At 48.6% G+C, this 24,512-nt stretch overlaps 1 long non-coding RNA gene across 1 annotated transcript in view; it reads right to left on the reverse strand.

Moving 5' to 3' along the window:
- The window catches only part of LOC144762052 (uncharacterized), a 65,884-nt gene that overhangs the window by 35,196 nt on the left and 6,176 nt on the right, over positions 1-24,512 (reverse strand). Inside the window, exon 2 of the long non-coding RNA XR_013596022.1 lies at positions 23,438-23,587. This is a non-coding gene — a long non-coding RNA (uncharacterized LOC144762052). The remainder of the gene's footprint in view (positions 1-23,437; positions 23,588-24,512) is intronic.

Below are 24,512 nucleotides of genomic sequence, written 5' to 3' on the forward strand. Positions count from 1 at the left end.
AGAAGTGCAGAAAGAGGCAAGAGAAGTCCAGAGAGAAGGGCAGAAAGAAGCAACAGAGGTTGCAGAAAGAGGCAAGAGAAGTACAGACAGAGGCATGAGAAGTGCAGAAAGAGGCAAGAGATGTGCAGAAAAAGGCAAGAGGGATGCAGAAACACACAAGAGGGATGCAGAAAGAAGCAAGAGAGGTAGAGAAACAAGCAAGAGAAGTGCAGAGAGAAGCAACAGAGGTGCAGAAAGAGGCCAGAGAAGTGCAGAAAGAAGCAAAAGAAGTTCAGAAAGCAGCAAGAGAAGTGCAGAAAGAGGCAAGAGAGGCACAGAGAAAGGCAGAACAGGTGCAGAAAGAGGCATGAGGGGTGCAGAAACACGCAAGAGGGGTGCAGAAAGAAGCAAGAGAGGTAGAGAAACAAGCAAGAGAAGTGCAGAAAGAAGCAACAGAGGTGCAGAAAAAGGCAAGAGGGGTGCAAAAAGAGACAAGAGAAGTAAAGAAAGAACCAGCAGAGGTGGAGATTGAGGCAATAGAAGTGCAGAAAGAGGCCAGAGAAGTGCAGAAAGAAGCAAGAGAAGCTCAGAAAGCAGCAAGAGAAGTGCAGAAAGAGGCAAGAGATGCACAGACAAAGGCACAACAGGTGCAGAAAGAGGCAAGAGAATTGCAAAAAGAAAGAACCAACGGAGGTGCAGACAGAGGCAAGAGGGATGCTAAAGAGGCAAGAGAAGTACAGAAAGAAGCAAGAGAAGGGCAAAAAGAAGCAACAGGGGTGCAGAAAGAGGCAAGTTGGTTGCAGAAAGAGGCAAGAGAAGTGCAAAAAAAGGCAAGAGAAGTACAGAAAGAAGCAAGAGAAGCGCAGAAAGAGGCAAGAGCAGTCCAGAGAGAAGTGTAGAAAGAAGCAACAGAGGTTGCAGAAAGAGGCAAGAGAAGTACAGAAAGAAGCTAGAGAAGTGCAGAAAGAGGCAAGAGAAGTGCAGCAAGAGGCATGAGAAGTGCAGAAAGAGGCAAGAGATGTGCAGAAAAAGGCAAGAGGGATGCAGAAACACACAAGAGGGATGCGGAAAGAAGCAAGAGAGGTGGGGAAACACGCAAGGGAAGTGCAGAAAGAAGCAACAGAGGTTCAGAAAGAGGCAAGAGGGGTGCAAAAAGAGACAAGAGAAGTAAAGAAAGAACCAGCAGAGGTGCAGAGTGAGGCAATAGAAGTGCAGAAAGAGGCCGGAGAAGTGCAGAAAGAAGCAAGAGAAGCTCAGAAAGCAGCAAGAGAAGAGCAGAAAGAGGCAAGAGACGCACAGAGAAAGGCAAAACAGGTGCAGAAAGAGGCAAGAGAATTGCAGAAAGAAAGAACCAACAGAGGTGCAGAACGAGGCAAGAGGGATGCTAAAGAGGCAAGAGAAGTAAAGACAGAAGCAAGAGAAGGGCAAAAAGAAGCAGCAGAGATGCAGAAAGAGGCAAGATGGTTGCAGAAAGAGGCAAGATAAGTGGAAAATAAGGCAAGAGAAGTACAGAAAGAAGCAAGAGAAGCGCAGAAAGAGGCAAGAGAAGTCCAGAGAGAAGTGTAGAAAGAAGCAACAGAGGTTGCAGAAAGAGGCAAGAGAAGTACAGAAAGAAGCAAGAGAAGTGCAGAAAGAGGCAAGAGAAGTGCAGCAAGAAGCATGAGAAGTGCAGAAAGAGGCAAGAGATGTGCAGAAAAAGGCAAGAGGGATGCAGAAACACACAACAGGGATGCGGAAAGAAGCAAGAGAGGTGGAGAAACACAGAAGGGAAGTGCAGAAAGAAGCAATAGAGGTGCAGAAAGAGGCAAGAGGGGTTCAAAAAGAGGCAAGAGAAATACAGAAAGAACCAGCAGAGGTGCAGACTGAGGCAATAGAAGTGCAGAAAGAGGCCTGAGAAGTGCAGAAAGAAGCAAGAGAAGCTCAGAAAGCAGCAAGAGAAGTGCAGAAAGAGGCAAGAGATGCACAGAGAAAGGCAAAACAGGTGCAGAAAGAGGCAAGAGAATTGCAGAAAAAAGGCAAGAGGGGTGCAGAAACACGCAAGAGTGGTGCAGAAAGAAGCAAGAGAGGTAGAGAAACAAGCAAGAGAAGTGTAGAAAGAAGCAACAGAGGTGCAGAAATAGGCAAGAAAAGTGAAGAAAAAAACAACAGTGGTGCAGAAAGAAGCAAGTGAGGTGCAGAAGGAAGTAACATAGGTGAAGGAAAATGCGAGAGACGTGCTGAAAGAAGGAACAGAAATGCAGAAAGGGGGAAGAGAAATGCATAAGAGGCAACTGGGGTGCAGAAAGAAGCAAGAGAAGTGCAGAAAGAAACAATGAAGGTGCAGAAAGAGGCAAGAGGGCTGCAGAAAGAGGCAAGAGAAGTGCAGAAAGAGGCATGAGAAGTGCAGAAAGAGACAAGAGATGTGCAGAAAAAGGCAAGAGGGATGCAGAAACACACAACAGGGATGCGGAAAGAAGCAAGAGAGGTGGAGAAACACAGAAGGGAAGTGCAGAAAGAAGCAACAGAGGTGCAGAAAGAGGCAAGAGGGGTGCAAAAAGAGGCAAGGGAAATACAGAAAGAACCAGCAGATGTGCAGACTGAGGCAATAGAAGTGCAGAAAGAGGCCTGAAAAGTGCAGAAAGAAGCAAGAGAAGCTCAGAAAGCAGCAAGAGAAGTGCAGAAAGAGGCAAGAGATGCACAGAGAAAGGCAAAACAGGTGCAGAAAGAGGCAAGAGAATTGCAGAAAAAAGGCAAGAGGGGTGCAGAAACACGCAAGAGTGGTGCAGAAAGAAGCAAGAGAGGTAGAGAAACAAAGCAAGTGAGGTGCAGAAGGAAGTAACATAGGTGAAGGAAAATGCGAGAGACGTGCTGAAAGAAGGAACAGAAATGCAGAAAGGGGGAAGAGAAATGCATAAGAGGCAACTGGGGTGCAGAAAGAAGCAAGAGAAGTGCAGACAGAAACAATGGAGGTGCAGAAAGAGGCAAGAGGGCTGCAGAAAGAGGCAAGAGAAGTGCAGAAAGAGGCATGACAAGTGCAGAAAGAGACAAGAGATGCGCAGTAAAGAGGACAGAGGGGTGCAGAAAGATGCAAGAGGGGTGTAGAAATAGGCAAGAGAAGTCCAGAAAGAAGCAAGAGAAGGGTAAAAAGAAGCAACAGAGGTGCAGAAAGAGGCAAGATGGTTGCAAAAAGAGGCAAGATAAGTGCAGAAAGAAGCAAGAGAAGTGCAGAAAGAGGCAAGAGAAGTCCAGAGAGAAGGGCAGAAAGAAGCAACAGAGGTTGCAGAAAGAGGCAAGAGAAGTACAGACAGAGGCATGAGAAGTGCAGAAAGAGGCAAGAGATGTGCAGAAAAAGGCAAGAGGGATGCAGAAACACACAAGAGGGATGCAGAAAGAAGCAAGAGAGGTAGAGAAACAAGCAAGAGAAGTGCAGAGAGAAGCAACAGAGGTGCAGAAAGAGGCCAGAGAAGTGCAGAAAGAAGCAAAAGAAGTTCAGAAAGCAGCAAGAGAAGTGCAGAAAGAGGCAAGAGAGGCACAGAGAAAGGCAGAACAGGTGCAGAAAGAGGCATGAGGGGTGCAGAAACACGCAAGAGGGGTGCAGAAAGAAGCAAGAGAGGTAGAGAAACAAGCAAGAGAAGTGCAGAAAGAAGCAACAGAGGTGCAGAAAAAGGCAAGAGGGGTGCAAAAAGAGACAAGAGAAGTAAAGAAAGAACCAGCAGAGGTGGAGATTGAGGCAATAGAAGTGCAGAAAGAGGCCAGAGAAGTGCAGAAAGAAGCAAGAGAAGCTCAGAAAGCAGCAAGAGAAGTGCAGAAAGAGGCAAGAGATGCACAGACAAAGGCACAACAGGTGCAGAAAGAGGCAAGAGAATTGCAAAAAGAAAGAACCAACGGAGGTGCAGACAGAGGCAAGAGGGATGCTAAAGAGGCAAGAGAAGTACAGAAAGAAGCAAGAGAAGGGCAAAAAGAAGCAACAGGGGTGCAGAAAGAGGCAAGTTGGTTGCAGAAAGAGGCAAGAGAAGTGCAAAAAAAGGCAAGAGAAGTACAGAAAGAAGCAAGAGAAGCGCAGAAAGAGGCAAGAGCAGTCCAGAGAGAAGTGTAGAAAGAAGCAACAGAGGTTGCAGAAAGAGGCAAGAGAAGTACAGAAAGAAGCTAGAGAAGTGCAGAAAGAGGCAAGAGAAGTGCAGCAAGAGGCATGAGAAGTGCAGAAAGAGGCAAGAGATGTGCAGAAAAAGGCAAGAGGGATGCAGAAACACACAAGAGGGATGCGGAAAGAAGCAAGAGAGGTGGGGAAACACGCAAGGGAAGTGCAGAAAGAAGCAACAGAGGTTCAGAAAGAGGCAAGAGGGGTGCAAAAAGAGACAAGAGAAGTAAAGAAAGAACCAGCAGAGGTGCAGAGTGAGGCAATAGAAGTGCAGAAAGAGGCCGGAGAAGTGCAGAAAGAAGCAAGAGAAGCTCAGAAAGCAGCAAGAGAAGAGCAGAAAGAGGCAAGAGACGCACAGAGAAAGGCAAAACAGGTGCAGAAAGAGGCAAGAGAATTGCAGAAAGAAAGAACCAACAGAGGTGCAGAACGAGGCAAGAGGGATGCTAAAGAGGCAAGAGAAGTAAAGACAGAAGCAAGAGAAGGGCAAAAAGAAGCAGCAGAGATGCAGAAAGAGGCAAGATGGTTGCAGAAAGAGGCAAGATAAGTGGAAAATAAGGCAAGAGAAGTACAGAAAGAAGCAAGAGAAGCGCAGAAAGAGGCAAGAGAAGTCCAGAGAGAAGTGTAGAAAGAAGCAACAGAGGTTGCAGAAAGAGGCAAGAGAAGTACAGAAAGAAGCAAGAGAAGTGCAGAAAGAGGCAAGAGAAGTGCAGCAAGAAGCATGAGAAGTGCAGAAAGAGGCAAGAGATGTGCAGAAAAAGGCAAGAGGGATGCAGAAACACACAACAGGGATGCGGAAAGAAGCAAGAGAGGTGGAGAAACACAGAAGGGAAGTGCAGAAAGAAGCAATAGAGGTGCAGAAAGAGGCAAGAGGGGTTCAAAAAGAGGCAAGAGAAATACAGAAAGAACCAGCAGAGGTGCAGACTGAGGCAATAGAAGTGCAGAAAGAGGCCTGAGAAGTGCAGAAAGAAGCAAGAGAAGCTCAGAAAGCAGCAAGAGAAGTGCAGAAAGAGGCAAGAGATGCACAGAGAAAGGCAAAACAGGTGCAGAAAGAGGCAAGAGAATTGCAGAAAAAAGGCAAGAGGGGTGCAGAAACACGCAAGAGTGGTGCAGAAAGAAGCAAGAGAGGTAGAGAAACAAGCAAGAGAAGTGTAGAAAGAAGCAACAGAGGTGCAGAAATAGGCAAGAAAAGTGAAGAAAAAAACAACAGTGGTGCAGAAAGAAGCAAGTGAGGTGCAGAAGGAAGTAACATAGGTGAAGGAAAATGCGAGAGACGTGCTGAAAGAAGGAACAGAAATGCAGAAAGGGGGAAGAGAAATGCATAAGAGGCAACTGGGGTGCAGAAAGAAGCAAGAGAAGTGCAGAAAGAAACAATGAAGGTGCAGAAAGAGGCAAGAGGGCTGCAGAAAGAGGCAAGAGAAGTGCAGAAAGAGGCATGAGAAGTGCAGAAAGAGACAAGAGATGCGCAGTAAAAAGGCAAGACAGGTGCAGAAAGTGGCAAAAGAATTGCAGCAAAAACCAATAGAGGTGCAGACAGAGGCCAGAGGGGTGCTGAAAGAGGCACGAGAAGTGCAGAACCAAGCAACAGAGTTACAGAAAGAGGCAAGAGAACTGTAGAAAGAGGACAGAGGGGTGCAGAAAGATGCAAGAGGGGTGTAGAAATAGGCAAGAGAAGTCCAGAAAGAAGCAAGAGAAGCGCAGAAAGAGGCAAGAGAAGTGCAGCAAGAGGCATGAGAACTGCAGAAAGAGGCAAGAGATGTGCAGAAAAAGGCAAGAGGGATGCAGAAACACACAAGAAGGATGCAGAAAGAAGCAAGAGAGGTAGAGAAACAAGCAAGAGAAGTGCAGAGAGAAGCAACAGAGGTGCAGAAAGAGGCCAGAGAAGTGCAGAAAGAAGCAAAAGAAGTTCAGAAAGCAGCAAGACAAGTGCAGAAAGAGGCAAGAGAGGCACAGAGAAAGGCAGAACAGGTGCAGAAAGAGGCAAGAGGGGTGCAGAAACACGCAAGAGGGGTGCAGAAAGAAGCAAGAGAGGTAGAGAAACAAGCAAGAGAAGTGCAGAAAGAAGCAACAGAGGTGCAGAAAGAGGCAAGAGGGGTGCAAAAAGAGACAAGAGAAGTAAAGAAAGAACCAGCAGAGGTGCAGAGTGAGGCAATAGAAGTGCATAAAGAGGCTGGAGAAGTGCAGAAAGAAGCAAGAGAAGCACAGAGAAAGGCACAACAGGTGCAGAAAGAGGCAAGAGAATTGCAAAAAGAAAGAAGCAACAGTGGTGCAGACAGAGGCAAGAGGGATTCTAAAGAGGCAAGAGAAGTACAGAAAGAAGCAAGAGAAGGGCCAAAAGAAGCAAGAGGGGTGCAGAAAGAGGCAAGATGGTTGCAGAAAGAGGCAAGATAAGTGCAAAAACAGGCAAGAGAAGTACAGAAAGAAGCTAGAGAAGTGCAGAAAGAGGCAAGAGAAGTGCAGCAAGAGGCATGAGAAGTGCAGAAAGAGGCAAGAGATGTGCGGAAAAAGGCAAGAGGGATGCCGAAACACACAAGAGGGATGCGGAAGGAAGCAAGAGAGGTGGAGAAACACGCAAGGGTAGTGCAGAAAGAAGCAACAGAGGTGCTGAAAGAGGCAAGAGGGGTGCAAAAAGAGGCAAGAGAAATACAGAAAGAAGCAGCAGTGGTGCAGAACGAGGCAAGAGAAATGCAGAAAGAGGCCAGAGAAGTGCAGAAAGAAGCAAAAGAAGCTCAGAAAGCAGCTAGAGAAGTGCATAAAGAGGCAAGAGAGGCACAGAGAAAGGCAAAACAGGTGCAGAAAGAGGCAAGAGAATTGCAGAAAAAAGGCAAGAGGGGTGCAGAAACATGCAAGAGGGGTGCAGAAAGAAACAATGGAGGTGCAGAAAGAGGCAAGAGGGCTGCAGAAAGAGGCAAGAGAAGTGCAGAAAGAGGCATGAGAAGTGCAGAAAGAGACAAGAGATGTGTAGTAAAAAGGCAAGACAGGTGCAGAAAGTGGCAAAAGAACTGCAGCAAAAACCAATAGAGGTGCAGACAGAGGCCAGAGGGGTGCTGAAAGAGGCACGAGAAGTGCAGAACCAAGCAACAGAGTTACAGAAAGAGGCAAGAGAACTGTAGAAAGAGGACAGAGGGGTGCAGAAAGATGCAAGAGGGGTGTAGAAATAGGCAAGAGAAGTCCAGAAAGAAGCGAGAGAAGGGCAAAAAGAAGCAACAGAGGTGCAGAAAGAGGCAAGATGGTTGCAGAAAGAGGCAAGATAAGTGCAAAAAAGGCAAGAGAAGTACAGAAAGAAGCAAGAGAAGCGCAGAAAGAGGCAAGAGAAGTCCAGAGAGAAGGGCAGAAAGAAGCAACAGAGGTTGCAGAAAGAGGCAAGAGAAGTACAGACAGAAGCAAGAGAAGTGCAGAAAGAGGCAAGAGAAGTGCAGCAAGAGGCATGAGAAGTGCATAAAGAGGCAAGAGATGTGCAGAAAAAGGCAAGAGGGATGCAGAAACACACAAGAAGGATGCAGAAAGAAGCAAGAGAGGTAGAGAAACAAGCAAGAGAAGTGCAGAGAGAAGCAACAGAGGTGCAGAAAGAGGCCAGAGAAGTGCAGAAAGAAGCAAAGGAAGTTCAGAAAGCAGCAAGACAAGTGCAGAAAGAGGCAAGAGAGGCACAGAGAAAGGCAGAACAGGTGCAGAAAGAGGCAAGAGGGGTTCAGAAACACGCAAGAGGGGTGCAGAAAGAAGCAAGAGAGGTAGAGAAACAAGCAAGAGAAGTGCAGAAAGAAGCAACAGAGGTGCAGAAAGAGGCAAGAGGGGTGCAAAAAGAGACAAGAGAAGTAAAGAAAGAACCAACAGAGGTGCAGAGTGAGGCAATAGAAGTGCATAAAGAGGCCGGAGAAGTGCAGAAAGAAGCAAGAGAAGCTCATAAAGCAGCAAGAGAAGTGCAGAAAGAGGCAAGAGATGCACAGAGAAAGGCACAACAGGTGCAGAAAGAGGCAAGAGAATTGCAAAAAGAAAGAAGCAACAGAGGTGCAGAGGCAAGAGGGATTCTAAAGAGGCAAGAGAAGTACAGAAAGAAGCAAGAGAAGGGCAAAAAGAAGCAACAGGGGTGCAGAAAGAGGCAAGATGGTTGCAGAAAGAGGCAAGATAAGTGCAAAAACAGGCAAGAGAAGTACAGAAAGAAGCTAGAGAAGTGCAGAAAGAGGCAAGAGAAGTGCAGCAAGAGGCATGAGAAGTGCAGAAAGAGGCAAGAGATGTGCGGAAAAAGGCAAGAGGGATGCAGAAACACACAAGAGGGATGCGGAAAGAAGCAAGAGAGGTGGAGAAACACGCAAGGGTAGTGCAGAAAGAAGCAACAGAGGTGCAGAAAGAGGCAAGAGGGGTGCAAAAAGAGGCAAGAGAAATACAGAAAGAAGCAGCAGTGGTGCAGAACGAGGCAAGAGAAATGCAGAAAGAGGCCAGAGAAGTGCAGAAAGAAGCAAAAGAAGCTCAGAAAGCAGCTAGAGAAGTGCATAAAGAGGCAAGAGAGGCACAGAGAAAGGCAAAACAGGTGCAGAAAGAGGCAAGAGAATTGCAGAAAAAAGGCAAGAGGGGTGCAGAAACATGCAAGAGGGGTGCAGAAAGAAGCAAGAGAGGTAGAGAAACAAGCAAGAGAAGTGCAGAAAGAAGCAACAGAGGTGCAGAAAGAAGCTACAGAGGTGCAGTAAGAGGCAAGAGGGGTGCAAAAAGAGACAAGAGAAGTAAAGAAAGAACCAGCAGAGGTGCAGAGTGAGGAAATAGAAGTGCAGAAAGAGGCCGGAGAAGTGCAGAAAGAAGCAAGAGAAGCTCAGAAAGCAGCAAGAGAAGAGCAGAAAGAGGCAAGAGATGCACATAGAAAGGCAAAACAGGTGCAGAAAGAGGCAAGAGAATTGCAGAAAGAAAGAACCAACAGAGGTGCAGACAGAGGCAAGAGGGATGCTAAAGAGGCAAGAGAAGTACAGAAAGAAGCAAGAGAAGGGCAAAAAGAAGCAACAGAGGTGCAGAAAGAGGCAAGATGGTTGCAGAAAGAGGCAAGATAAGTGGAAAATAAGGCAAGAGAAGCGCAGAAAGAGGCAAGAGAAGTCCACAGAGAAGTGTAGAAAGAAGCAACAGAGGTTGCAGAAAGAGGCAAGAGAAGTACAGAAAGAAGCATTAGAAGTGCAGAAAGAGGCAAGAGATGTGCAGACAAAGGCAAGAGGGATGCAGAAACACACAACAGGGATGCGGAAAGAAGCAAGAGAGGTGGAGAAACACGAAAGGGAAGTGCAGAAAGAAGCAACAGAGGTGCAGAAAGAGACAAGAGGGGTGCAAAAAGAGGCAAGAGAAATACAGAAAGAACCAGCAGAGGTGCAGACTGAGGCAATATACGTGCAGAAAGAGGCCTGAGAAGTGCAGAAAGAAGCAAGAGAAGCTCAGAAAGCAGCAAGAGAAGTGCAGAAAGAGGCAAGAGATGCACAGAGAAAGGCAAAACAGGTGCAGAAAGAGGCAAGAGAATTGCAGAAAAAAGGCAAGAGGGGTGCAGAAACACACAAGAGTGGTGCAGAAAGAAGCAAGAGAGGTAGAGAAACAAGCAAGAGAAGTGCAGAAAGAAGCAAGAGAAGTGCAGAAAGAAGCAACAGAGGTGCAGAAAGAGGCAAGAAAAGTGAAGAAAAAAACAACAGTGGTGCAGAAAGAAGCAAGTGAGGTGCAGAAGGAAGTAACATAGGTGAAGGAAAATGTGAGAGACGTGCTGAAAGAAGGAACAGAAATGCAGAAAGGGGGAAGAGAAATGCATAAGAGGCAACTGGGGTGCAGAAAGAAGCAAGAGAAGTGCAGAAAGAAACAATGGAGGTGCAGAAAGAGGCAAGAGGGCTGCAGAAAGAGGCAAGAGAAGTGCAGAAAGAGGCATGAGAAGTGCAGACAGAGACAAGAGATGCGCAGTAAAAAGGCAAGACAGGTGCAGAAAGTGGCAAAAGAACTGCAGCAAAAACCAATAGAGGTGCAGACAGAGGCCAGAGGGGTGCTGAAAGAGGCACGAGAAGTGCAGAACCAAGCAACAGAGTTACAGAAAGAGGCAAGAGAACTGTAGAAAGAGGACAGAGGGGTGCAGAAAGATGCAAGAGGGGTGTAGAAATAGGCAAGAGAAGTCCAGAAAGAAGCAAGAGAAGGGCAGAAAGAAGCAACAGAGGTGCAGAAAGAGGCAAGATGGTTGCAGAAAGAGGCAAGATAAGTGCAAAAAAGGCAAGAGAAGTACAGAAAGAAGCAAGAGAAGCGCAGAAAGAGGCAAGAGAAGTCCAGAGAGAAGGGCAGAAAGAAGCAACAGAGGTTGCAGAAAGAGGCAAGAGAAGTACAGACAGAAGCAAGAGAAGTGCAGAAAGAGGCAAGAGAAGTGCAGCAAGAGGCATGAGAAGTGCAGAAAGAGGCAAGAGATGTGCAGAAAAAGGCAAGAGGGATGCAGAAACACACAAGAGGGATGCAGAAAGAAGCAAGAGAGGTAGAGAAACAAGCAAGAGAAGTGCAGAGAGAAGCAACAGAGGTGCAGAAAGAGGCCAGAGAAGTGCAGAAAGAAGCAAAAGAAGTTCAGAAAGCAGCAAGACAAGTGCAGAAAGAGGCAAGAGAGGTAGAGAAACAAGCAAGAGAAGTGCAGAAAGAAGCAACAGGTGCAGAAAGAGGCAAGAGGGGGGCAAAAAGAGACAAGAGAAGTAAAGAAAGAACCAGCATAGGTGCAGAGTGAGGCAATAGAAGTGCATAAAGAGGCCGGAGAAGTGCAGAAAGAAGCAAGAGAAGCTCAGAAAGCAGCAAGAGAAGTGCAGAAAGAGGCAAGAGATGCACAGAGAAAGGCACAACAGGTGCAGAAAGAGGCAAGAGAATTGCAAAAAGAAAGAAGCAACAGAGGTGCAGACAGAGGCAAGAGGGATGCTAAAGAGGCAAGAGAAGTACAGAAAGAAACAAGAGAAGGGCAAAAAGAAGCAACAGGGGTGCAGAAAGAGGCAAGATGGTTGTAGAAAGAGGCAAGATAAGTGCAAAAACAGGCAAGAGAAGTACAGAAAGAAGCTAGAGAAGTGCAGAAAGAGGCAAGAGAAGTGCAGCAAGAGGCATGAGAAGTGCAGAAAGAGGCAAGAGATGTGCAGAAAAAGGCAAGAGGGATGCAGAAACACACAAGAGGGATGCGGAAAGAAGCAAGAGAGGTGGAGAAACACGCAAGGGTAGTGCAGAAAGAAGCAACAGAGGTGCAGAAAGAGGCAAGAGGGGTGCAAAAAGAGGCAAGAGAAATACAGAAAGAAGCAGCAGTGGTGCAGAACGAGGCAAGAGAAATGCAGAAAGAGGCCAGAGAAGTGCAGAAAGAAGCAAAAGAAGCTCAGAAAGCAGCTAGAGAAGTGCATAAAGAGGCAAGAGAGGCACAGAGAAAGGCAAAACAGGTGCAGAAAGAGGCAAGAGAATTGCAGAAAAAAGGCAAGAGGGGTGCAGAAACATGCAAGAGGGGTGCAGAAAGAAGCAAGAGAGGTAGAGAAACAAGCAAGAGAAGTGCAGAAAGAAGCAACATAGGTGCAGAAAGAAGCTACGGAGGTGCAGAAAGAGGCAAGAGGGGTGCAAAAAGAGACAAGAGAAGTAAAGAAAGAACCAGCAGAGGTGCAGAGTGAGGAAATAGAAGTGCAGAAAGAGGCCGGAGAAGTGCGGAAAGAAGCAAGAGAAGCTCAGAAAGCAGCAAGAGAAGAGCAGAAAGAGGCAAGAGATGCACATAGAAAGGCAAAACAGGTGCAGAAAGAGGCAAGAGAATTGCAGAAAGAAAGAACCAACAGAGGTGCAGACAGAGGCAAGAGGGATGCTAAAGAGGCAAGAGAAGTACAGAAAGAAGCAAGAGAAGGGCAAAAAGAAGCAACGGAGGTGCAGAAAGAGGCAAGATGGTTGCAGAAAGAGGCAAGATAAGTGGAAAATAAGGCAAGAGAAGTACAGAAAGAAGCAAGAGAAGCGCAGAAAGAGGCAAGAGAAGTCCACAGAGAAGTGTAGAAAGAAGCAACAGAGGTTGCAGAAAGAGGCAAGAGAAGTACAGAAAGAAGCAAGAGAAGTGCAGAAAGAGGCAAGAGAAGTGCAGCAAGAAGCATTAGAAGTGCAGAAAGAGGCAAGAGATGTGCAGAAAAAGGCAAGAGGGATGCAGAAACACACAACAGGGATGCGGAAAGAAGCAAGAGAGGTGGAGAAACACGAAAGGGAAGTGCAGAAAGAAGCAACAGAGGTGCAGAAAGAGGCAAGAGGGGTGCAAAAAGAGGCAAGAGAAATACAGAAAGAACCAGCAGAGGTGCAGACCTAGGCAATAGACGTGCAGAAAGAGGCCTGAGAAGTGCAGAAAGAAGCAAGAGAAACTCAGAAAGCAGCAAGAGAAGTGCAGAAAGAGGCAAGAGATGCACAGAGAAAGGCAAAACAGGTGCAGAAAGAGGCAAGAGAATTGCAGAAAAAAGGCAAGAGGGGTGCAGAAACACACAGGAGTGTTGCAGAAAGAAGCAAGAGAAGTGCAGAAATAAGCGACAGAGGTGCAGAAAGAGGCAAGAAAAGTGAAGAAAAAAACAACAGTGTTGCAGAAAAAGCAAGTGAGGTGCAGAAAGAGGCAACAGAGCTGCAGAAAGAGGCAAAAGAGGTGCAGAAAGTAGAAGAGCTTTGCAGAAAGAGGCAAGAGAAGGGCAGAAAAAGAAAGAAAGGTACAGAAGTAAGTAACAGAAATGCAGAACGTGGCAAGAGTTGCTTGCACACCATTAGTACCAATTTAGCACCCCAATTTAGCAATAAGAAACAGGTGACCATTCTAGGTTTGCAACTGACCTTCACCACGCTGTCACACTTGTCGCTGCATTTTTGATAAAGTCTCAGACATTTGAGCTAGAAACAAGGCTTTTTTTGTTCAAATCTGTAGATTAGGCAGCAGATGATGGATTAAATGGCTAATGCGGAAGATGTTTAATTGTGCGAAAGTCAGTGCAGCCAAGCAGTTGCATAATTCCAGTGGCCCTGCTCCTTCCTCTGACTAGGTCCAGAAGTGCTCCTCAGTGATTCCTTCTTTTTTTGTCTTATTGAGTTCATAGTTTAGCTTCTATGGAAACGAGGAAGACTAAACCTGAGGTTATCACTCCATAACACAGACTACCATACCACATAATTACTCTCTATAACACATAATCCCACTCTACATAATACCTATACACTAAATACCACATACTTTCTATTCACATAATTTCACTGTACAACATACCACATAATTCCACTACACACAACATACATCCACACCACTCCACTCCACTTCAAAAAACATTAGTAAAAATGTTTACATTTACAACACCAACATCTAACTCTTGCAAATGCGAGACCTATTACATTACAAATGCTTCTTTAATTGGTAGCCATGTTTGCAAAATGGTGGAGAAAGGGGGCTGGACCTCCGACCAGCCCTCAGGAATTACGCTGCGTAGGACTAACAGGAGGCACCAGGAGGGCTTCTTAGCCCCCAAAGTCCCTCAGGAGAATAGTGGACTTCATCCCCCAAAACATAGTGTGCCAGGAGGGGCGTTTGCAGAGTGGTGGAGAAAGGGGGGGCCCCCGAAGACCTCTACAGGAGGTAACAGGAGGGGTAGTTGGACCCTGAGAACAACCTTGGCGGCCAACTATCTCTCCTATTACCTCCAGTAAGACCCACACAGCAGCATTGGTAAGTACTCATTGCAGGCCATGCCCCTTTTGACCACCAGTCTGCAAACACGATCCCTGGCGTGCTCTTCGATGGGGATTAAAGTCCCTATTGCTGCTGGGGCTTCTTAGGGTCCAACTAGCCTACCTGATACCTTCAGTAGGCCCCAGTAGGCCCCAGATAGTGGGATTGATGAGAGGTGGACACAGGCCATGCCCCCTTTCTCCACCACTCTGCAAAGAAGCGCGTTTGCAGAGTGGTGTAAAAAGGGGCATGGCCTTGGACCACCTCTGGTCCGTGGTCCCAGTTGGCTCCCTGCCTCCTGCGGGAGCCCGAATTGCTTTTGGACAAGGGGAGCTGCTGACATGCAGCTACCCTTGTCCAAATGCAATCTGCTTTGCTTCATGAAAGCGAGAGGTTTTCTGCTCTCGCTCCATGAAGCGAAGCAGAGTTTGCAATGACAGGGTGGGAGCAAACTGCAATGTCCCTGGGGTGGGCACTCCATTACTGGAGCCGGCCCTGGGGGGTGGCGGTCCCCAGGGACATGGAGGGCTCCAACAAGTTTAAAGCCCTGTGGAGGTGGTGGTCCTCGGGGATCTGCAACGGACCCCCACATTAACATATTTAGTGCCCAGAGGAGGTTGTAGTCCCCGGGTCAGTATGGGGAGGGGCAGGAGCCCCCCCCACACTTCTCTAATTAGATTGGAGCCCAGAGGAGGTGGTGGTCCCCTGGGCTTGGGGGGCCCATGACGCCCCCGCCCATATTTGTGAAAAGCCCCATGGAGGTGGCAGTCCCCCAGGCTGCAGGGGGCAGCGTGCCCCCGCATAATAAATAAAGCCCTGGGGAGGTGGCAGTCCCTGGGGCTTTGGGGGCCTGCACGGCCCCCACAGATGTATCGCTCATTGCCTCTGGGACCTGGCCCACCCAGGGGCTCATAGAAACGAAGGAAGCCCGTCCTTCGTTTTTTTTTAAGTTCGCCCAGAAGTAGGCTAAACATACAAGTTGGCTGCCAGAATTTGTGTTGATAGTGAAACTGTGCCAAAGTTATAAGTACATTAAAACATAGTTGAATCCTTCCTTTTATTCTCCTCTCATTAGATCTGCATAATAAAACCTGAAGCACTGGTCCTGGAGTATCTTGCCTACTGCTTGCTGGATTCGATGCTGATTCATCAAACACCAAAGATAAAAGCAAAACAACACTTTATTGACAGTCTTTAATTTTTCCCCTCCCTATGATGAGCTGACACAGCAGTGGTGGCTGGTGATTTTTAAAAGTAGTGAAGTGCAATCCTTGATCCAAATTCTAATGAGTAAGCCTGGCTGCTTCCCAGAGGGTGAGGGGTGTTTGCTCACACTCACTGGCACTCAGTCTTACTCTATCACTCATTCTCCCTCACCCTCATTTACTTAATCACATTAGTACTTTCACTTACCTTTACTCACTCTGACTCAGTCTGTCTCAGTGACTCACCCAGTGTTTTACTCTGTCTCACTTAATCTCACTCAGTCTTGTTTACTCTCACTCATTCTGATTAACTTAATCGCACTCTGACTCACTCAGTCGCACTAAGTCCATCTCATCCTAAATCGTTCTGACTCACTCCATCTCACTGTGACTCATTCATTCTCACTGAGTCCCCGTTCAACTCAGTCTCACTCTGACTCACCCATACTCAGTCTCACTCGTTCTCACACAGCCTCCCTCTGACTCGTAAGCTCTCCCTGATTAACACCTCCTGATTTATTCAATCCTATTCTGATTCACTCAAACACACTTAATCTCACTTATACTTACTCAGTCCCACTCATTCTCACTCATTCTGACTCACTCATTCTCACCCTAACTCATTCAGACTCACTGAGTCTCACTCATTCACATTCATTCTGTCTCAGTCTCACTCAGCCTCAATCAGTCACTCAGTTTTACTCAATGTCAAGCAGTCTCATTTATTCCCACTCAGTCTCAAACATTCTCATTTACTGTCACTCAATCCCACTCTGACTCAATTAGTCTCTCTCAAGTTCACTGTGACTCACTCATTCTTGCTTAGTCTCGCTTAGTTTCCGAAATTTCATTCGATTTTCCCTGCCATTTAATAACTGTACTGGCTTTCTGCCGAAAAGCAAATTCTGTTTAAGGCCCTATCTATCTATCATGAAGCACTTTTTAACCTTGGCCCAGAAGTAATCAAATACCTGTTCCAGCGCTATGTCCCTGCCAGACAGCTGCGTTCTGCCAACAAGAACCGGCTGGTAGTAACCAGGTTCAGGAAGGCAAAGTGTGGAGGAAGAGCCTTTGCTGCGGCAGCATCCAAACTTTGGAACACCCTATCTATTTTAATTTCTTGTCTAGAGTCACATCCCCTCTTTCATAAATCATTAAAGACCTGGCTTTTTGCCCTTTAATCTTTAAAGTACTGATATCTACGTTCCTGTGACCTGGCTTCCGCTATCAGCGCCTTGACGCCTTTGGGCATAGTTAGTGCTTTACAAGTTGATTATTAATTCATTCATTCATTCAGTTTAAATCCAGATCCATTCATTATGATTCAGTCAATCTCCCTCGGACTCACTCAGACTCACTTATTTACAGTCATTCTCACTCTGACACACTCCAACTCACTCACTCAATGTCACTCATTTTTAGTTAATTTCACTCAGTCTCGCTCATTCTCACTCTGACTTATCTAGTTTCACTTAGTCTCAGTCTCACTCATTCTCAATTACTTTGACTCAATCAGTCTCACTCATTCTCACTCTGACTCACTCTTTCTTACCCATTCTCACTCTGACTCACTCTATCTCACTCATTCTCACTCTATCTCACTCATTCTCACTCTGACTCACTCTATCTCACTCATTCTCACTCTATCTCACTCATTCTCACTCTGACTCACTCTATCTCACTCTTTCTTACCCATCCTCACTCTGACTCACTCTATCTCACTCTATCTCACTCATTCTCACTCTGACTCACTCTATCTCACTCTATCTCACTCATTATCACTCATTATCACTCATTATCACTCATTCTCACTCTGACTCACCTATCTCACTCATTCTCACTCATTCTCACTCATTCTCACTCTGACTCACTCTATCTCACTCATTCTCACTCTATCTCACTCTATCTCACTCATTCTCACTCTATCTCACTCATTCTCACTCTGACTCACTCTATCTCACTCTTTCTTACCCATTCTCACTCTGACTCACTCTATCTCACTCATTCTCACTCTGACTCACTCTATCTCACTCTTTCTTACCCATTCTCACTCTGACTCACTCTATCTCACTCATTCTCACTCTATCTCACTCATTCTCACTCTATCTCACTCATTCTCACTCTGACTCACTCTATCTCACTCATTATCACTCATTATCACTCATTCTCACTCATTCTCACTCTGACTCACTCTATCTCACTCTATCTCACTCTATCTCACTCATTATCAGTCATTCTCATTCATTCTCACTCTGACTCACTCTATCTCACTCATTCTCACTCTGACTCACTCTATCTCACTCATTCTCTGACTATGACTCATTCAGATAGTAAAGTAAAAAAGTCCACATTTGTAAAGCGCACAATCACCCATAAGGGTCTCTAGGCGCTGGGGGCCGTCGGGAAGATTAAGCGAGCTATTGCCCAGAGTCACATGGGGCTGGGCTAACCTGCCGCCGGAGCCGGGGATCGAACCGTGGTCCCCAGATTCCAGCGTCAGTCGCCCTGGCCGCGGCGCCACACCACTCCCGTCCTTCTCTCTCACTCTCATTCATCCTCACTTGTGCTCACTCTTCCTGTCTCTCATTCTCACTCACTCTGACTCACTCCTTCAATGACACTCACGCAGTCACACATAAACACACAGACATTTCGCTCATACATGCACTAACTCTCAAGAACACACTCTCATGCATACATACGAAGTGTTTAAAGGTTGTTTTGTACTCTCCCTGTTGCCTACTTTGTCCCTATTTGGAGTCCTTCTTTCTGCTATCAGGGCAGGAGCATGAAACTTAAACCTCGGATTCGCAGTCACAGATCTGAGGTTTCTGTCATCACTTTCACCCCCCCGGATGCCAACTATGGCCCACAGGCATCAAAGCAAAAAATGGTCGCAAACAGGCAAATTCTCAGAATCTGTGCCTTTGCGACTGGTATTTTTGCATTTGGGCTGCATCATCCCAAATGCAAAAATCGCAATTTAAGTAATCTCTAAATTGCGATTCCTTAAATTGCCATTGCATTTAAGGAATCGTAAATTGAGATTCCTTAAATGCAATGCATTAAAGTAAAAAAAATAGCGATTTTGCTAATAGGGGGAGCAAAATACCATGAAGTTGAACTTCATGGTAATTAGCAAAAAAGTGCATTTTTCAAAGTTCCATTTTACACACATACATGCCCTTGGGGCATGTGTGTGTGCAAGATGTCCTCATATGCAGATTTCAGGTGTGCAACAGGGTGTCCTTTTGACACCCTGGCACCCTTGAAATTGGATTCTCAATTTGTGATTCTCTAATTGAGAATCGCAAATTGAGAATGTCTTCCCATTCATTCCTATAGGCCTCTAGGCCCATAGGAATGAATGGGGAGTTATTCCTTAATTGCGACTCGCAATTATGTGAGTCGCAATTAAGGAATGTTTTGAAATCGCAAATTTTTACATGTTTTTTACATGCATAGCCTTTTGCTATTCCTTATTAGTGGATCTTTATTTTTCGCTGATAAGAAATCGCAAATGGCATTGTTGATGCATGTGCCAGTATGTGACGAGTTGGGAATGGGTGGGTTGACTGGCTGATTGGTGTGTAGCCAGGGTCACTGCAGGGCTTCATCGTGCAATGCCCATGGCTACATTTAGATATTGTGATACCAAAGGGGATGATGGACGGAGCGTTTGAGCAAATCAAACTCTCACCCCCAGTCAACTTATCTGGGTTTAATCCATCACCATTCTTTAGCTCACTCCGCCACCCCAGTTCAGACATGGCCATATGCAAATCAGTCTGACCCTGTGCCTCATGGGAACAATCCAGCCCGAACTGCCAAGCCATGTCTTCCCTGGACCGTAAACAAGCATCCTGGGACCGGTTTCGGATTCATAATCCTCATCAGCCAGGCTTGCACTGCTGCAGCCAGTGCTGCCCCTGTTCTGTGCGTGAAGGAAGCTTACACTGCTGCAGCCAGTGCTGCCCCTGTTCTGTGTTTGGAGGAAGCTTGCACTGCTGCAGCCAGTGCTGCCCCTGTTCTGTTTGTGATGGAAGCTTGCACTGCTGCAGCCAATGCTGCCCCTGTTCCGTGTGTGGAGGAAGCTTGCACTGCTGCAGCCAGTGCTGCACCTGTTCTGTGCGTGGAGGAAGCTTGCACTGCTGCAGCCAGTGATGCCCCTGTTCCGTGTGTGGAGGAAGCTTGCACTGCTGCAGCCAGTGCTGCCCCTGTTCTGTGTTTGGCGGAAGCTTGCACTGCTGCAGCCAGTGCTGCCCCTGTTCCGTGTGTGAAGGAAGCTTGCACTGCTGCAGCCAGTGCTGCCCCTGTTCTGTGCGTGAAGGAAGCTTGCACTGCTGCAGCCAGTGCTGCCCCTGTTCTGTGTTTGGAGGAAGCTTGCACTGCTGCAGCCAGTGCTGCCCCTGTTCTGTGTGTGATGGAAGCTTGCACTGCTGCAGCCAGTGCTGTCCCTGTTCCGTGTGTGGAGGAAGCTTGCACTGCTGCAGCAGTGCTGCACCTGTTCTGTGTGTAAAGGAAGCTTGCACTGCTGAAGCCAGTGCGTCGCCTGTTCTATGCGTGAAGGAAGCTTGCACTGCTGCAGCCAGTGCTGCGCGTGTTCTGTGTGTGAAGGAAGCTTGCACTGCTGCAGCCAGTGCTGCCCCTGTTCTATGCGTGAAGGAAGCTTGCACTGCTGCAGCCAGTGCTGCCCCTGTTCTGTGTGTAAAGGAGGCTTGCACTGCTGCAGCCAGTGCTGCCCCTGTTCTGTGTGTGGAGGAAGCTTGCACTGCTGCAGCCAGTGCTGCCCCTGTTCTGTGTGTAAAGGAAGCTTGCACTGCTGCAGCTAGTGTTGCCCCTGTTCTGTGTGTGGAGGATGCTTGCACTGCTGCAGCCAGTGCTGCCCCTGTTCTATGCGTGAAGGAAGCTTGCACTGCTGCAGCCAGTGCTGCCCCTGTTCTTTGTGTAAAGGAAGCTTGCACTTCTGCAGCTAGTGCTGCCCCTGTTCTGAGTGTGGAGGACGCTTGCACTGCTGCAGCCAGTGCTGTCCCTGTTCTGGTTGTGGAGGAAGCATGCACTGCTGCAGCCAGTGCTGCGCCTGTTCTGTGTGTGGAGGAAGCTTGCACTGCTGCAGCCAGTGCTGCCCCTGTTCTATGCGTGAAGAAAGCTTGCACTGCTGCAGCCAGTGCTGCCCCTGTTCTGTGTGTAAAGGAAGCTTGCACTGCTGCAGCTAGTGCTACCCCTGTTCTGTGTGTGGAAGACGCTTGCACTGCTTCAGCCAGTGCTGCCCCTGATCTGGTTGTGGAGGAAGCATGCACTGCTGCAGCCAGTGCTGCCCCTGTTCCGTGTGTAGAGGAAGCTTGCAGTGCTGCAGCTAGTGCTGCCCCTGTTCTGTGTGTGGAGGAAGCTTGCACTGCTGCAGCCAGTGCTGCCCCTGTTCTATGCGTGAAGAAAGCTTGCACTGCTGCAGCCAGTGCTGCCCCTGTTCTGTGTGTAAAGGAAGCTTGCACTGCTGCAGCTAGTGTTGCCCCTGTTCTGTGTGTGGAGGATGCTTGCACTGCTGCAGCCAGTGCTGCCCCTGTTCTATGCGTGAAGGAAGCTTGCACTGCTGCAGCCAGTGCTGCCCCTGTTCTTTGTGTAAAGGAAGCTTGCACTTCTGCAGCTAGTGCTGCCCCTGTTCTGAGTGTGGAGGACGCTTGCACTGCTGCAGCCAGTGCTGTCCCTGTTCTGGTTGTGGAGGAAGCATGCACTGCTGCAGCCAGTGCTGCGCCTGTTCTGTGTGTGGAGGAAGCTTGCACTGCTGCAGCCAGTGCTGCCCCTGTTCTATGCGTGAAGAAAGCTTGCACTGCTGCAGCCAGTGCTGCCCCTGTTCTGTGTGTAAAGGAAGCTTGCACTGCTGCAGCTAGTGCTACCCCTGTTCTGTGTGTGGAAGACGCTTGCACTGCTTCAGCCAGTGCTGCCCCTGATCTGGTTGTGGAGGAAGCATGCACTGCTGCAGCCAGTGCTGCCCCTGTTCCGTGTGTAGAGGAAGCTTGCAGTGCTGCAGCTAGTGCTGCCCCTGTTCTGTGTGTGGAGGAAGCTTGCACTGCTGCAGCCAGTGCTGCCCCTGTTCTATGCGTGAAGAAAGCTTGCACTGCTGCAGCCAGTGCTGCCCCTGTTCTGTGTGTAAAGGAAGCTTGCACTGCTGCAGCTAGTGCTGCCCCTGTTCTGTGTGTGGAAGACGCTTGCACTGCTTCAGCCAGTGCTGCCCCTGATCTGGTTGTGGAGGAAGCATGCACTGCTGCAGCCAGTGCTGCGCCTGTTCTGTGTGTGGAGGACGCTTGCACTGCAGCAGCCAGTGCTGCACCTGTTCTGTGTGTGATGGAAGCCTGCACTGCTGCAGCCAGTGCTGCCCCTGTTCTGTGTGTAGAGGAAGCTTGCAGTGCTGCAGCTAGTGCTGCCCCTGTTCTGTGTGTGGAGGAAGCTTGCACTGCTGCAGCCGGTGCTGCCCCTGTTCTATGTGTGAAGGAAGCTTGCACTGCTGCCGCCGGTTCTGCCCCCGATCTGTGTATGAAGGAAGCTTGCAGTGCTGCAGCCAGTGCTGCTCCTGTTCTGTGTATGAAGGAAGCTTGCACTGCTGCCGCCAGTGCTGTACATGTTGCGGGTGCGTGTACTGGTGCTACTCGCTCTGTTTCTGCAGTAAACGTGGGCTGCTGCAGCCAACTCTGGCCCTTTTTGTGTGTAAAGGAAGCTTGCACTGCTGCAGCCAGTGCTGCCCCTGTTCTCTGCGTGAAGAAAGCTTGCACTGCTGCAGCCAGTGCTGCCCCTGTTCCGTGTGTAAAGGAAGCTTGCACTGCTGCAGCCAGTGCTGCCCCTGTTCTATGCGTGAAGAAAGCTTGCACTGCTGCAGCCAGTGCTGCCCCTGTTCTGTGCATAAAGGAAGCATGCACTGCTGCAGCCAGTGCTGTACATGTTGCGGGTGCTTGTACTGGTGCTACTAGCTCTGTCTCTGTAGTAAACTTAGGCTTCTGCTGCAAACTCTGGCCCTTTTTGTGCGTAAATTAAGCTTGCACTGCTGCAGCCAGTGCTGCCCCTGTTCTGTGTGTGGAGGAAGCTTGTACTGCTGCAGCCAGAGCTGCACATGTACCGTGTGTGGAGGAAGCCTGCAGTGCTGCTGCCAGAGCTGCACATGTACCGTGTGTAAAGGAAGCTTGCACTGCTGCAGCCAGTGCTGCCCCTGTTCTGTGTGTGGAGGAAGCTTGCACTGCTGCAGCCAGAGCTGCACATGTACCGTGTGTGGAGGAAGCCTGCAGTGCTGCTGCCAGAGCTGCACATGTACCGTGTGTGGAGGAAGCCTGCACTGCTGCTGCCAGAGCTGCACATGTACCGTGTGTAAAGGAAGCTTGCACTGCTGCAGCCAGTGCTGCCCCTGTTCTGTGTGTGGAGGAAGCTTGCACTGCTGCAGCCAGTGCTGCCCCTGTTCCGTGTGTGGAGGAAGCCTGCACTGCTGCTGCCAGAGCTGCACATGTACCGTGTGTAAAGGAAGCTTGTACTGCTGCAGCCAGTGCTGCCCCTGTTCCGTGTGTGGAGGAAGCTTGCACTGCTGCAGCCAGAGCTGCACATGTACCGTGTGTGGAGGAAGCCTGCACTGCTGCTGCCAGAGCTGCACATGTACCGTGTGTAAAGGAAGCTTGTACTGCTGCAGCCAGTGCTGCCCCTGTTCTGTGTGTGAAGGAAGCTTGCACTGCTGCAGCCAGTGCTGCCCCTGTTCTGTGTGTGGCGGAAGCTTGCACTGTTGCAGCCATTGCTGCCCCTGTTCTGTGTGTGGAGGAAGCTTGCAATGCTGCAGCCAGTGCTGCCCCTGTTCCGTGTGTGCAGGAAGCTTGCACTGCTGCAGCCAGTGCTGCCCCTGTTCCGTGTGTGGAGGAAGCTTGCACTGCTGCAGCCAGTGCTGCCCCTGTTCCGTGTGCGGAGGAAGCTTGCGCTGCTGCAGCCAGTGCTGCCCCTGTTCCGTGTGTGGAGGAAGCTTGCACTGCTGCAGCCAGTGCTGCCCCTGTTCCGTGTGTGGAGGAAGCTTGCACTCCTTTTCTGCATCTTAATAAAGTTCGAAGGAACCTTTTTTGGCACCGGGGCCCCTAACCGTGGCTATGCCATGTATTGAGGTTCATTATTATTCTACATATATAGATATTTCTCCCGAACCTTAGCATCAGGGATGACGTCTGTCTGTCAGGTGCGCCTGGGCCTGCTCTGGGCTCACTTGTGAAGGGTGAAGATGTAATGGGTTTATTCTCAGAGAGGCACAGGCTGGACTCTGACAGTGCCATGGAATGTGCCCTCTGCCTGCAGCGCTACCCGTCTGAATGTATGTTCAGTTTACACTTATGGTAAAGATCAGGCCCCGCCCCCTGCTTTGTGCCAGTTCCGTGGCCCTGCCGGACCCAAAGCAGCCGGAAGTGTGTGAGCCCCCCAGGCGTTGCCATGGAGACCCCTGCATTGCCCCCTTACCTAATGGAAGGCAATTCAAGTTGCAGTTCTTTTGGCAGCATTTCTTTGGCGGAGGGCAGAGTCTGTCCTTGCCACATCGATCGTTGAGCTCAAAGCTTTTCTTGCACGCTGCTATCACACGCTCATCTATCGCACCACACGGGAGGCCCTCTGCAATGAACAGAATGTAAGAGTCGGTTAGTCTGCGGCCTCATCCTTCAGATCCAGCCCCTGAAGTGTTTTCATGATCATTGTAGCCAGTTTTTAAAATGCGGACGACGGCTGAGCACAGACAGGGGCTCTACAGAGTCCAGCCTTACACAGCGCACCCAAAAGCATCAGAGTCCAGCCTTACACAGCGCACCAACAGCATCAGAGTCCAGCCTTACACAGAGCACCAAAAGCATCAGAGTCCAGCCTTACACAGAGCACCAAAAGCATCAGAGTCCAGCCTTACACAGAGCACCAAAAGCATCAGAGTCCAGCCTTAACAGCGCACCAAAAGCATCAGAGTCCGGTCTTACACAGAGCACCAAAAGCATCAGAGTCCAGCCTTACACAGAGCACCAAAAGCATCAGAGTCCAGCCTTACACAGCGCACCAAAAGCATCAGAGTCCAGCCTTACACAGCGCACCAAAAGCATCAGAGTCCAGCCTTACACAGCGCACCAAAAGCATCAGAGTCCAGCCTTACACAGCGCACCAAAAGCATCAGAGTCCAGCCTTACTCAGTGCACCAAAAGCATCAGAGTCCAGCCTTACGCAGAGCACCAAATGCATCAGAGTCCAGCCTTACACAGAGCACCAAAAGCATCAGAGTCCAGCCTTACACAGAGCACCAAAAGCATCAGAGTCCAGCCTTACACAGCGCACCAAAAGCATCAGAGTGCAGAAGCATCAGAGTCCAGCCTTACACAGCGCACCAAAAGCATCAGAGTCCAGCCTTACTCAGTGCACCAAAAGCATCAGAGTCCAGCCTTACGCAGAGCACCAAATGCATCAGAGTCCAGCCTTACACAGAGCACCAAAAGCATCAGAGTCCAGCCTTACACAGCGCACCAAAAGCATCAGAGTCCAGCCTTACGCAGAGCACCAA

This window comes from Lissotriton helveticus, chromosome 6 (assembly GCF_964261635.1).
Source record: "Lissotriton helveticus chromosome 6, aLisHel1.1, whole genome shotgun sequence".
NCBI lineage: Eukaryota > Metazoa > Chordata > Amphibia > Caudata > Salamandridae > Lissotriton > Lissotriton helveticus.